This window comes from Rousettus aegyptiacus, unplaced genomic scaffold (assembly GCF_014176215.1).
Source record: "Rousettus aegyptiacus isolate mRouAeg1 unplaced genomic scaffold, mRouAeg1.p scaffold_m13_p_2, whole genome shotgun sequence".
Lineage (NCBI taxonomy): Eukaryota > Metazoa > Chordata > Mammalia > Chiroptera > Pteropodidae > Rousettus > Rousettus aegyptiacus.
Window position 1 is genome coordinate 97478439 of NW_023416295.1, and position 15578 is coordinate 97494016.

Below are 15578 nucleotides of genomic sequence, written 5' to 3' on the forward strand. Positions count from 1 at the left end.
AATATATGATATGACTGTTTTCAGACATATAGGACTGTGGGTAACAGATACGACTGTGATCCCTGAAAGAAAAAAAAAAACCCAAATGAAACAGACCCTATGATCCCATTTTCTTTCTACTTGGAGGTACTTTCCAGACCACAAAGCAGGAAAGGAGAACCTGAATGGGGCTCCGTGGTCAAAGTGAGTTGAGGATACAGAGATCAGAGTTTGGGGAGGATGAGGCAGACAGAATTTGTAGGGTAGGGTACCAAAGAGCGTATATGAACAGAGAGAGCTCCAAAAATCTGTATACCTTTGCCCTTAAGTTACTAAGTCACACCAGTATGGTGTGAAACTCCATGAGATCAGGAAAAGCACTACCAAGGAGCTGTAAATTGCACAATTTCCAGAACTTGCACAGGGATCTTTGTGCTCAGACCTGTTAGAGAAGAGAGAACTTGATTCTCTCAGTAGAGAACAATCAGTAGAGACTCCAGAAGTTACATCTTAGTAATAGCAATATAGAGGCCCTGGAGTAAAGCTCTGGACCATTTCTCTCCCAAATTTAAGACTTTTAGTTCTGGCTAAGATACTATAATAGGAATTAGATTTACCTTCCTATTCAAAACAACTAAAAACCTGAAAAAGATATACTAAACATATTTTCAAGATATTCGATGTCAGGCAACAAAAGACAGTGATCCCTGAAGAATGGGAAATTAACAAGCTGAATCCAACAACTGCCCTGGCTTCCTGTCTTAAGAGAGTTTTCAAGCATGGCACAGGAAGGAGAAACCTAGGTGGAGCCTGGTAAACACCTTGAATGGAGGATGAAGCAGACTGGTGGTGGGGGTGGGGGTCGGGTGAGGATTAAGGCAAACAGAGTGCCAGAGAAGAGAGAACTGCACAGAGAGAACTCAGAGATGTGAGGGACAACCCCCTTGATTGGTTAGCATAGTTCTGATTAGCATATGTGTAAGCTACCTGAGGCTGGGGAAGAGCTACCAAATATAGAGAGAACGGTACTCACACAGGACTGGAAACAGTGCCTGTTCCCATCAGACATACTGAAAAATATTAATTCATTAGACATTGGTTTGAGTATTCAGAAGGATCTTGCCTTAAAAGTGGGGAATAAATATTCTTAGACCAAATGCTACTCTGGTGCCACCCAACAAATATTAAGAGGAAAATCCAAAAGAATCAGTCTGTTTTTAAGTAACTTAAAGTCACTATAGGTAAAAGCTCAAGAATATTCATAAAAATACAAAAAATACCCCACATTGCAATAGAGCCAAATTCAAGTGTCTGATAGATAATAAAAAATTACCAGTCATACAAAGAAGCAAGAAAATAGGAGTCATAATAAGGAGAAAAACTTAAAAAGTAGATGTCAACCCAGAAGTGACACAGATGTAAGAATCATCAGACGAGGACATGAAAATAGTTATTATAATATAATTGTATTTTATATCTTCGAAAAGCTAGAGAAAATATCAATCTTGTTAAATAGAGACAGATAATATTTAAAAGACCCAGATTAAATTTCTAGAGATGAAAACCGCAATGCCTGAGATGAAAAATACACAGTATGAGATTAAAGACAGATTAGACGTTGCAAAAGAAAAGATTAGTAAAACTGAAGACATCACATTCTGAAATGAATCACACAGAGGAAAAAAATAATTAAAACAATAACAACAATAGTGTCTCATTCAAGCAACCTAATATATGTGCAATTGGAGTGGAAGAAAAAGAAAACATATTTGAGAAAATAATGACTGAAAAATTTCAAAATTTGAGGAACACTGTAGTCAAAAGTCCAGGAAGCTCAATAAACCCCAATAGAAAGATAACTATGAGGTAATCATAATCAAATTACTGAAAAACAGTAGCAAGTAGAAAACCTTAAAGGTAGCCAAAGGAAAAAAATATATATTATGTATGGAGACACAAAGGTAAGGATGAGAGGATAGTGAACCAACATTTTTAAAATACTGAAAGAAAACATTATCAATCTAGAATTCTATCGTCAGCAAAATATCTTTTTTTAAAGATAAAATAACACCATTTCAACCAACAAAAGCTGAAAGAATTTATCATGAGCAGACACATATAAATAAATGTTAAAGGAAGACCTTTGAGGAAAATAAAAATGATATCATATGTAAGTATGGATCTGCATAAAGGAATGAAGAGCACAAAATATGGTAAATATGATAGTAAATATAGCAGAAAGTCTAGGAGGAGAGAAATGTTGTAAGATTCTTATGCTATACATGAAGTAGTATATCACTTGAAAGTAGACTATGTTAAGTTAAAAATGTACCCTATAACCCTAAAGCAACCACTAAAAAAAATTCAGAGTTAGCTAACAAGTTAACAAATGAGTTAAATAGAAAGGCAGAAAAAGGAAAAAGAACAAAGAAAATAAATAGCAAAATGCTAGATTTAAACCTGTGTCAGTAATCACATTAAATGAAAATAATCTTAATATGTCAATTAGCAGATAGAGAGTAGGTAGAATTTTTTTAAAAAGCATGATTCAATGTATACTGCCTGGAAGAAAACCACTGTAAATATAAAGATACAAATACATTAAAAATAAATAAAAACAAAGCTGGATCATCTATATTTACACCAGAAAAAAATAACTTTCAGATCAATGAATAAAAAATAAATAAGTTCACTTCATAACAGAAAAGGAGCAATTAATTAAGAGGACAAAATAATCATAAATAATTATGCACCTGAAATTAGAATTTCAGAAAACATGAAGCAAAACTGATAAAATTGCATAGAAAAACAGACAAACCCATAATTACGGTCAATCTAGAATTCTACAGTCAGCAAAATATCTTTTTTTTAAAGGTAAAATAACACCATCTTCAGCCAACAAAAGCTGAAAGAATTTATCACTGGCAGAACCACACTAAGATCAGTGTTAAAGGAATACCTTTTGGTAGAAGAAAAAAGATTTCAATACCCTCTCTCAACAATTAACAGAACAAGTAGACTGAAAATCAGTAAGGCTGGAGAATGCCGGAACAATGCTATCAATTAGCCTGACCTAGCTGACATTTATAAAACTATCCACCTCAAAATAGCAGAATACCCATTAATTTCAATGGCACATGGTACATTTACCAAGATAGATTATATTATGGGCCAGAAAACAAATCTTGATGGGATCTGAGTCATATAAAGTAGTCTCTTTCATTGAAGTGGGATCTGGTAGTGCATTTCCAAATCCTCCATGTTGTGAATTTAACAACTTAACCATCCTTTTTAGTCTCAGGCCTGCTTTTATATATAAATGTGCACTGCACAGCTTTCTTCCTGAGGGCCACTGCTTTCTACAGAACTCTCAGAATGGAATTTGAGGTTTAGTTACTGGTCGTTTGGCAAATGAAACAGAATTCATGGGGATATTAGTGTTAGTTCTGTTCTAAGTAGGATGAGAAAGTATGCAGAAGAGCAGGATACTATCAACTTCCATTATTTTAATCTCCCTAATGCTAGAGTATCAATAAACTACTGCAGGAGAATCGAACTTCTAGGGGTCCAATATTCAACAATCATGTTAGGGCACAGTTATCTGGAATGGCTGGTATACTTCTTTTAAATGTCACTTCTGTAGCTTGTACACATTGACTAAGATAGTTTAACATGCCAAGTGTTTTGGACTATAGGGAAAATTTTTCTCTCTGCCTTTGGTCAAAGGTAGGTTGCCTCTAAGACCTTTTTCCTAAGGCCACACTTAATCTTTACACTCTGAATTTGCCACTTTGATGGAAAGCCAAAAAATGTACTTTGAACAAAATAAACATGCAAAGGACCCAAATGGCCAAAAAATTTTTTTTGAGAAATAACAATATTGGAGGACTTCTTGATTTTAAAACTTACCATCTTGATACAAGATTAGCTTTTTAGTAAGTTTTTTTCTAGACCATTTGCATATGGATAGAAATATAAATCAATAGAATAGAATTGAGAGTCTAGAAATAAATTAGTAAATTTATGGTCAGTTGCTTTTAGAGAAAAGTGCCAAAGAAATCCAAATAGGGGGAAGATTGTCTTTTCAGCAAATGGGTCTGAGATAGTTTGATGTCCATATATAAGAACATAAGACTTTTACTTCATGTCATATACAAAAATTAACTTTAAAAATTGATTAACCTGCCAAAATTAAAAGTGGGCTTCAAGAGACACCATTAAAAAAGTGAAAAAGAGAGGAGGAAAAAAATGGCATAGATGATAGAGGCTCTGTTTATCCTCTGGCAACCAAAGCAAAGTTGTGATGGAAACAAGGAGCAGCAGCAAGCAAAAATCACCTGGGATGAACAACTATGGAGAAATCCAAGAAATCACCTTGCAATGGCAGAAGATAAGACGGGGCGAGGATGCGGGGATACCCCTCTAGAGCAGCTGAGATGGAGGCTGTGGCAGCGGCAGCAGCAGCGGCAACAGCAGCAGCAGACGCCTCTTAAAGGGGCTGCATCTGTGAGAGGATTTTCAGGGTAACGGACCTGCTCGCCCTGAGTACCAGTGCCCATTCGGGCACATGCAGGGCGTACCAGGGACTTAAAAGCAGGCATTGTTGGAGTGAGGGCCGAGGCAAGACTAACTCTGCACAGAAGTGCTGGTGGTATCGATTGTTCTATGTTGAGCCCTCCCCGCTACCAGTTCACAGATACAGCTCCACCATAGCCATGCCATCATCAAACTGGATAACAGAGGTCGCTCCGCCCAGAGGAGTCTCTGAAACTCCGCCTCCCCCAACTCACAGCCCCACCTGAGCCATCTGGGTGTGTCCTCAGTGAGTCAGGTGCTCCTTGTTGAGACTCACATTAGTGGAAGCAGCTGGCCTGGGTTTCTGATGTGGCCTTTTGAGGCAACTATAAGCACAAGATTTGTGGATTGCTTGCTGAATCTTAACAGGTGGCCCTGGAGGGTAGAAGCTTGGGCTAAATTTGGCCTGTAGCTGAACCCTTCTCAGGACTGTGAGAATGTACACCTACTTCACAAATCCATACTAATAAGACCAGAAGACTTAGGAGTTTTGCTTAGTACATAGAAACAAACACAGAAAAGCAGCCACAATGAGAAGACAAAGAAGCAGAAACCATATGAGAGAAGAGAACAGAGATCCAGATATAATGGAGTCAAGCAATCCAACAGATGCAGAGTTCAAAACACTGGTTATAAAGATGCTCAATGAACTTTTGGGAAGTGTAGATAAATTCAGTGAGAACTTCAACAAAGAGATAAGAAACATAAAAATGGAAATGGAAATTATAAAAGGGTACCAGTCTGAAATGGAGAACACATTATCTGAGATGAGGAGTATATTAAGTGGAATAAACAAAGTGAATAAAGAAGATTATCAAATGCCCTGTCTAGAGGACAGGAAAGCCAATCAGGACACTCAATCAGAATGGCAAAAGATGAGATGCTAAGACTATGAAAATAATTTAAGGAGCATATGGGACACTATTAAGGGTCCAAATATCCATCTGATTGGCATAACTGAAGAAAATCAAGATGTTGAACAGCTGTTTGAAGAAATAATGATGGAAAACTTCCCTGACCTGGTGAAGGAAATGGACATACAACCTCAGGAAGCTCAGAGAATTCCAAAAATTAAAATGCCAAAGTTTAAATACAAAGAAAGAATATTAAAAGCAGCAAAATGAAAAGAATTAATTATTTATAAGGGAACACCCATAAGACTGGCAGCTGATTTCTCAAAAGAAACTACGCAGGACAGAAAGGCTTGGCCCAAAATATTGGATAGGATGAAGACCCAGGATATACGACTAAGAATAATTTATCCAGCAAAGCTATCATTTAGAGTTGAAGAACAGATAAAGAGCTTCCCAGACAAAAATAAGCTAAAGGAATTTATCACCACCAAGCCAGTATCACAGGAAATGTCAGAAGGACTCCTTTAAAGAAGAAAAGATATGTATCAAAACAGGAATAAAGAATGGTAACAACTACATTTCTATCAATAAGTACCTTAAATAGAAAAGAATTAAGTGCTCCAACCAATAGATAGAGGGGATGAAAGGATAAGAAAACAAAACCCCTATATACAAAAAGGAAGGGGATGGCAAAAGATATTGCTTTGATGGACCTAGAAGGTATTTAAGTCAGACAGAGAAAGATAAACACTGTGTGATTTCACTTATATGTGGAATCTAAGGAATAAAAAGAACAAACTAATCAAAAACAGACTCACAAATATAGTGGACAATTTGGTGATGGAGAGAGGGGCAGGGAGTTTGGGGGGCTGGGAGAATGGGGTTAAGGGTTAAAGAAGTACAAATTAATAGCTGATGGATGGTCACGGGGATGGGGAGCATGGCATAGGGAATGAAGTTAGCATTAATACGTTGGTTAAGTGGAGGGCCAGGGGAGGGAGGGAGGGAGCAAATGAGGGAATCATTTTACAAATTATATAGATGTCTAACCAGTGTACTGTATACTTGAAACTAATTAAAGTTTTTTAAAAATAATAAGAAAGTTAAAGGAGTCACAGACTTGAAGAAAATGTTTGCAAATCATATATCTGATTAAAAACTTATATCTAGAGTCTATAAAGAACTCATATAAAAGTCAAAGACAAATAACCCAATTAAAAAATGAGCAAAAAAAAAAAAGGCAAAAGATTTATGTAAATAGAAGATATAAGAATAGCCAATAAGAAAATGAAAAAGATGCTCAAGATTATAAGTCATTAGGAGAATGCAAATTAAAATTACAATGAGATACGCATTCACACACACCAGGATGACACTATAATAATAAAAAAAAAAAGGACAAAAAATAACAAGGATTTGTGAGATTGTGGAAAAACCGGAACCCTCACTGTGATATTGTGACATAATGAGAAAAATATATCTGGTCTTCTTTTAGTTTCCAGAGCTCCTAAAACTCTTAGAATTTTCTAAGTGATGAGAATAGCAAAGGTGTTTCTTGTTTATGTGAATGAGGTGAATTTTGGACCCCACCTAAGGAAGGAGACTGGTTGCTAGTAGAGTCAACCATATGATAATCATATGACCTCTCAGGAGTAGAGAGAGACTGGTGATTTAGTTCAATCATAAATTGCAATCAATCATGCCTGTGAAATGAAACTACCATAACAACCAAAAGACAGGGTAAGAGAGCTTCTGGGTTGGTAAACGCTTGGATATTTGGGGAGAGAATGGCTTGCTTGGAGAGAGCATGGAAGCTCTGTACTCTTCCTCCAACCTGTCCTTATGTATCTCTTCCATCTGACTGTTCCTGAGTTATAACCTTTTATAACAAACTGGTAATCTAGTCGTAGGAACATCTGATTTGTAACTATTCAGTCAGAAGCCCGGGTGACAACCTGGACCTGTGATTGGCATCTGAAGTGCTTGTGTTTGGGTGGGGCAATCTTGTAGGACTAAACCCGAGAGATCTGAGACTATCTCTAGGTAGATAGTGTCAGAATTGAATTGAATTGTAAGTTGGCCAGCTGGTGTCTGAGAATTGCTTGGCTTAATTTAGACATATATGGCTGGTGGAAATGTAAAATAATGCAGACTTAAAAAACAGCTTGGCAGATCCTCCAAAAGTTAAGCATAGAGAGAAATGAAAACATATCCATACAAACACTTGCATATGAATGTTCATTGCAGTATCATTCACAGTAATCCCAAAGTGGAAACAATCAAATGTCCATCAACTGGTGAATGCATAAACAAAATGTGGTCTATTCTTCCAATGGAATACTATTTGGCACTAGTATTACAAAGAGTTACAAAGTACTGATATGTGGTACAAGATAGAAGAACCTTAAAAAACATGCTAAATAAAAGAAGCCAGATGAAGGAAATCACATATCATACGGTTCTATTTACCTAAAATGTCTCTAAAAGGCAAATTTATCAAGACAGAAAGTAGATTAGTTGTTGCTGAGGGCTAGGGTGTGGGAAAAGAGAGTTAATTCAAATGTACATGAGAGCTCTTTTTCGGATGGTGGAAATGTAAAATTGAATTGTGGTGATGGATGCACAGTTTTGTACTAAAATTCTTTGAATTTTATACTTATGAGTAAATTTTATAGTAGGCAAATTATACCTCAGTAAATCTGTTAAAAAAAAAAAGACTTTTCACAGAAATTAATGATTTGCTGCTAAAATTTATAGGCAATGTAAAGGTCCTAGAAGAGCTAATTTTTTTTTGAAAGAAAAGAATAAAGTTGGAAATTTATATTATCTGATTTCAACACTTGTAAAAAGCTGCAGAAATCAAGGCATAATGGAGCTGAATAGAGACCAGAAATAGGCACACACATATATAAACAACTGATTTCTGCAAAGATGTCAAGGCAATTCAACCTGTGGTGCTGGAACAATATGTGGGTATGGTAGGCAGACAATTTACACACAGCTAATGGTTCCATATTTTGAATTAAATGCTAGAATAAACGAAAAATAGTAATCTGTAATGTCAGAAGGCGGAGTAGTGGTGCCCTGAGCCAGCAGTGATGGGGACTGACCTCAAAGGGCCACGAGGGAACATTCTGAGGTGATGGAAAGGTTCTCTATTTTGACTGTGGTGGAGGTTGCACATTTTTTGAAACTTACTGAACAATATATTTAAAATGACTATATTTTATTCTATGTAAATTACATGTTAAGAGAGTTGATTAAATATGACTTTGAAATTTCAATAATAAAAGGAAGGTCATAAAATGTTAATTCTAATTGAATGGGAACACTGATTCAAGAGAGTAGAGAAATCCATGGAAGACAGTTTCTAAAGTCACATCAACTGCCAGATTCTGCGACTTCATAAAATAGATTGAAAGCTGAACAAAAGAAGTTTAGGCTTGATATCAGGAAGAAATTCCAAATGTAAGTGTAGAAAAATAATTGATTTTTCAGTTAAAAGCTTATACAACTTTTCATCCTATAGAAATCCCTATTAATAGAATCTTCTATAGTTTATCACAAAGCCTCTGCTTGCAGATTACACCCTGCAAAGTCGAGCCATTTTTGTACTATTCTATTGAAAAAATTCTTGCTAGTATTGAACTGCACATCTCTCTCCTGGTAACTTTCATTCCTGGGCTTTAAGTTACCAATTTTGAGTTTTGCCAATATAAGCAAAAGTCATTTGGAAGAATGTGTCTCTCCTGGAATTCGTTTTAAGGGGAGGAAAGCTACCCACACAGATGGTGGTTAGAGATTGCTGAGCCAATTCCCTAATAAAAGACCCAATAGTGCTTGCATAGTTCCTGCAACCAGTCAGGGGCATAGGGATTTCCCCCAAAATAGCATGACTTCAACTTTTTATATTCTTTACAATTATGTACTTTAACCAAAAAGGCTGTGTCATATATTCATGGTGCCCAAGCTAATTTACTACAGTGAAAAGAAATCTTGGTGTACAGCTATGTTCCCTGGATTCAATAGAAGGAATGCAAGCATCAGATGAGAGCTGGACTTGGTGATCTCTAAGATCTAGTGGTTCCAGGAAAGTTACAAGCACACCATTCATATTAGTCAATTAAGAGGGTCACACACACACACACACACACACACACACACACACACACACACACATACACACACAGGCAAGTACTATTAGCTGGTTACCTAACAGATAATTCTTTCTGCTTTGACATGCAACTGTGTAAGCATGTGATATGTAATATGGGCTGTGCCAACCATCTTGTGACTATTAGCCAAGAAAACTGCAGAAACGTTGAATAAGTCTGATATCACTGAGCTGCTAAATTAACCAACCCTGAAACCTCCCACTTCTAGACACTTTCGTAAGTGAAATAAATCCTATTTCACTAAAGCAACTTTAAGTTGGGTGTTGTGTTTTGTCCTCTTTCTCTAGTCAGATGCATTCTAGTACATCTAGGCCATCCTCATATGCAGATCGTAGACTGAGACCAGAGACACATCTTTTAGCTTTCTTTGTTGTTAGGTGGTAGGTAGCCAGCCTCTAGGATGGATCCCATTGATCCTTGCCTCTTGGTATTCAGATCTTTAGTTAGCCTCTCCCCACACTGAATTAAGGCTGGCCACCATGACCTATAGAGTATGGTAGAGGTGATGGTGTATGACTTCTGATGCCGCGTCATAAAAAGATTGAAGCTTCCGTCTTGGTTTCTTGGTTTGCTTACTCTGGAGGAAGCCAGCTGCCATGTTGGGAGGACACTCTAGCAGCCCTTGGAGAGGCCCATGCGTAGAAGAACTGAGGCCTCTCACTGACAGCTAGCATATGTGTAAAGAAGGTCCCCCAGCCTTGGTCAAGTCTTCAGATGACTGCAGCTCTAGTTGACCTCTGACTTGCCTTATGAGAAACCATGAGCCAGAACACCTGACAAAGCCATTCTTGACTTTTTGACCCACAGACACTATGATTTAATAAATATTTATTTTTGTTTTAAAAAACTAAATTTTGGGTTGATTTGTTACACAAAAATAGATAACTAGGAAGAAAAGTCTTTTTATGTTAGGACCCAAATTCTACTCAATACTTGGTCACAACTGCTTTCCTTGCAAATGCTCAAAGCTCCACTTGATGATTTGCTAAATTTCATTCACAAATGACTAAGAGTGAGGTTTTTCTTCCCTTTGTACCCAGTCTTAAGTCCATATGCTCCAAGTTGTCTCTACTCTAAAAACAACTATTACTCATTCTTTACTTCTTCCTTTTCTTCTTTTCCTTCTCCATTCTTTCTTAGTCTGTCTTTTAATCTTTACTCTAAAAGCATCAAGATTTTTCGAAATAGTTCTTCATAGTATTAAATCACTTGGTAGGAGTCAGCAAACTACATCTCACTGCCCAAATCTGACCTTCTGCTTGCTTTGTAAATAAAGTTTTATTGGAACACAGCCCATTTGTCAACATATAGTGTACATTTGCACTGTAGAGTTCTGTAGTTGTAACAGAAACCATATGGCTCATAAAGCCTAAATTATTTACTATTTGGCCCTTTACAAAAATGCAGACTTAGGGTTTCTAATATTTTATGTTGTGTACCATTTTTTCCAAGGCTTCTTTGTTGCAAAACTCCAGGGGAGGATCTCTCACAACATGTCTTCAGGAGGCAGCATTCACCTTTACAATCTAGAATCTATTACTCTCAGGTTCTCATTTCCTGTACTGTAAATATCAGTACATCTTAGTCCACCAACTTCAGTTTTTCTGCTTTGTTGATACTGAAGTTCTCAATCCACATGTGAAGTTGTGGCGTGGGGGAATGGTTTTCTGTTTTTCCCATTCTTTTCCATTCCTCTTGCCTCCCTCCCTCCCTCCCTCCCTACATCTTAGATTCATTACTATGGATCGAAAAACCATGCAAGGAGATGGGAAAATTTTTGTTCAGAAAGCAGATATATAAGTGTGTGTGTGCGCACATGCACATGCACGCACGCGCGCGCGCGCACACACACACACACACACACTTACACACCAAACTAGGACGAGCCAGTTTGGCATGGAGATGCTATACCCTGACCCATAATCACAGAGCACTTCTCAGCTCTGTCCCTTCAAAGAGGAAGAGAAACAAGGGTAATTCCAGCTATTACAGGCTCCTGGGCACCAAATGAAACACTGCTGTAAATTGTATATAATCAGTGAGGAAGACTTTTATTTCTCCGTGGTTATGAATGGCACTTTTCCTTCCTCTTGTCTAGGAGGAAAGGAACAGGTTTAGATCAGTCTGGGGGAGTATCATTTGGCCGAATGACCGGAACTCTCTCTCTGGATCTTAAGAGGCCCCTGGTTGTACATTCAAGATCTGTGTAAAGAGATTCCTATGTCTCATATCAAAATTTCCCTTCTTACCACACAATTTCTGTTCTTAGACCTAAGCATATCAACCATAAGGTGGTGGAAATTTTCAGATGTTTGGAAGTGATGGATACAGAATACAAACTCTTTAGTCATTCTATAACATCGTTGCAACTTTATCCACATAGTTTCTACCCTCTGGAAGCTCACAGTTTTGTAGGTGAGACCAATTTATGAAAATGCTGACATAGAGCTCTGGACGCTTGAGAAGCACAAGGGGGAGGAATCATCAGAAAATGCATTTTTTTTCTGTGCCAAGGAAGGCTGGACCAATTCCTTCTAGGTTAACCTTTTAGAAATGAACCTTCCAGTGGTGACTGCTGATGTCCTACAGAGTAGTAATGGTGGTATTTGGAGATTGGAGTGCCCCTACTATTCCCACATCTATACCAGGGCTGTCCTTCAACACATTTTCTCTCAGCTCCACAATGCGTGGGATACCAATAAAGGGGAAAGAGTGCTAGACCCACTCTCGTTGGGAACACAGTCTTCTGGGACGGAGACAGGAATTGCATACACAAAGCAATTAGAAAACCAGACAAAAGAAAATACACTTCTGAACTGTACAGAGCAGAGGACAGGGAGTTCCCAAGTAGAGGAACATGGTCTGGAAGTCAGAGACGATGGAGTTGAGCAGCGTGGGAGTGAGATGCGAGAGGAGGGGGCAGGGCTCGGCAGGGGAACAGCAGTACCCTCCATCCTAAAGACTAGAAGTCATTCGATCTATCCTGACTCAGTCTTCACCACTAGCCTTTTCATCTTCCCTTTGTGCTTTTATTTCTCATTTTTCATCTGACACTACTTTTTATTATTTCATTCTGAGTTTATCATCTCTCTGTATCAGTTCATCTTTCTCATTTATATCATTTTATCAATTACTTTTTGCCACCATTTTTCTACCTGTTTTCATTATGTAGTCCATTTCTCAATCTTTTTTATTTCCTGTCATCTATCATTTCTCTGTCCCTCTGATTCTTCACCTGCTTTTATTTTACCGTCCTTTCTCCTTCATGTCTAAATGGTTACCTTGTCTTTCATCCTTAATATTCCTTACTTTTCTTTTTCATTCCCTCTACTTTTTTACCCACCCTTATTTCCGCCCAACAGTTCTCTTCCTTAACAGGGCAACACATCTCCCTTGCCCCAACTATTTGTTTTCCTCTCATTAATTAATAATAACAGGAAACCCTATATAAGCATTTCTTATGTTCATCCATTTAACCCTCACAACACTATGAGAGTACTGATTTTTATCTGCATTTTGAGGAAACCTAGGGGCAGAGAGATTAACATGCCCAAGGTCCTACAGCGAATAAACAGCTGAGCCAAGGCTCAATTCAAGACAGCTGATCTCTAGAATTTGTGCTATTAATCACTATGTTATACTGCCTTTCCAGAAGGTCCACAGTACTTTAGCTTCATTAAATGTGACTCTGAGGTTGCCAAGCTGGTGGTTAAAATGCACTCTCATCATTACTGGGGCTCCCTGTGCCCCGGGACAGGGAAAAATCCCAGGAGTCTATGCAAAATAGAATGCTTAGGGAGAGAGGCTCTTCCGGTCTTCCATCCACCTGGAGTTGATATGCTTGCCATGTCACGCTTGCGTGCAGGAGTCCTTTTGGTGGCCTGGAGCCTTGGAGCTCTGTGGTCTGAGCTCAAGAATCCAAAAGGTAGCATGCTGTCACCCCATTTGCAGTCTCAACTACTCTCAGATATCACTGGTTCTTTAAAGTTTTAGGGAACCTCCCTCCCTACTCTGTTCTCTCAGCTTTAGCTCCCACTCCCTCCAAAGGGTCTTTTTTTCCTCTCTCCTCCCCCAACATAATCCCAGCATTGAGTTCAGAATTTCTAAAACAGAAGTCAGGAAGGGGGCTTGTCCACAGGCAACTTTCTTTTGCCCAAACTCCCAAACTGCTTAGGCCAGGGAACACAAATGTCTGCCACCTCCTTGGAAGGAGGAAAAATAAAAGGTTAAAAGACATAGATTATTATTAACAAATCATCCTGCCATAAATCCCACTATCATGGGTGGTGTTAAGATCATTGACAGGAGAGGCCACTATGCCCCATTTTGGTCCAGGTCTCTTAGCTTCTGAGCCTCGTAGCTTGCTTCTGTGTTCCAGTTTCTTCCCCCAGCAACTATTCCTCCTTTTGTAGCTGGGGTAATCTGTTTGAAATACAATTTTATCCCATGATAAAACTGTTCATAAATATTCAAAAGGATAGGGTCTGTTCTGGAGTTAGATTATAGTGATGGTTGCATGACTTTGTGAATATACTAAAGACTACTGAATTTTGCACTTTAAAAGGGTGAGGTTTATGGTATCTGAATAAAAGTTCAATTAAAAAGAGAGAAAGTTAATACCATCCAACTCATTGGCGTTAAATGCCTCATCTTTAAGGTGTTCCACAATGTGGTCCTTCATTTTCTCCCCAGCCTCATTTACTCACTGCACTCTTCACACTTTTGGTCACATCATTTCCTCTAACTAAAATCCTTTTCTCTTTCCATTCATTAACCTTCATCTCATTCCTTCTTCAAGACCGGGTCAAGTTCCATCTTTTTGGTGGAACTTTCTCTGACAACTTTAGCTTTTACTGATATCTTCAACTTTAAGCCCTTTTTTGTATTATATATTCCTACACTGGTGTAAATTTTAGTAGACTGACAGTTCCTTGGGTGAACTTTTCATCTTTGTGACTCAGCATTGCACACAGTGACTGGCATTGAGTAGGCGCTTTAAAAAGTGAATAAGTGAATAAATTAGATGTATTTTGCTAATCTCTAACTGGCTCATACATACTTGTTTTTTCAACTATACTGTAAGGTCTTGCAGGAAAAGCCAAGGGCTTTCTTTACCTGAGATCCATCGCTAGTTCAGAATAGGACACAGAGTTGACCCATCAGCGACTTAATTATCAAATGGCTTGGCAGAGAAAGTTGCCCCTTTCCCACTTTATTGGTAATCGGCTGGAAAGGGAGAACACTGAATAGGCAGGGAGAGTCCCAAGGATGGCTGGCTGAATGGTGGTTGCTCCACCCTTAACCACAAATGGCATCTACGGCAGCCTTTGGAAAGAGATGTAGCAATTTCCCCCTCAGGGCTTATTTTTAAAATCAGTGGCTCAGAATGCCTGCCGGAAGAGGGGTCAGACAGCTCTGAGCTGCCTGGTGGATAGGATGGGTGCTGCCTGAGAGGCGATACAGTGGTTGGTCCTTAATTTGGACCTCTGCTTCCCTGGAAGGAGAAGCCAGGCCAAAGGAAAGGGACCACTTGCCCAAAACAGGTCACAGCTTCCGCAGAGATACAATCACCTAGTCAGGCAACATTTTCTCAGTCTTCAAGTTTTAAGACTGGGACTGGACAGCCGGGGGCTACTGGCCTTCCATTCACTCAATGGAAAGAATAAAAGTTTTATTGCATGGTTATACATGCCAAGTACTCGACTAGGCATTAGGAATTAAAGTGTGGACGTGACGTAGTTTCTCCCCTCCAGACGCTTGTATACAAGTGGAAGAAGAAAGATGAGTAAATAGGTAAATACATTATCAGGTAAATACGTTAGTGGTAAGTGCAACAATGGAAGTAGAGGAATAGGGAATCCAAGAAAAGAGTCTTTGAAGTAGTTGTAACCAGGTGGAGACCTGGTGATGAACTGAAGGCAGCCAGACAACAGAGAGAGGCATTTAAAACAGACAGTAGATTGTTCAATACTCAAGAGATGTAAGAAAATGCCAT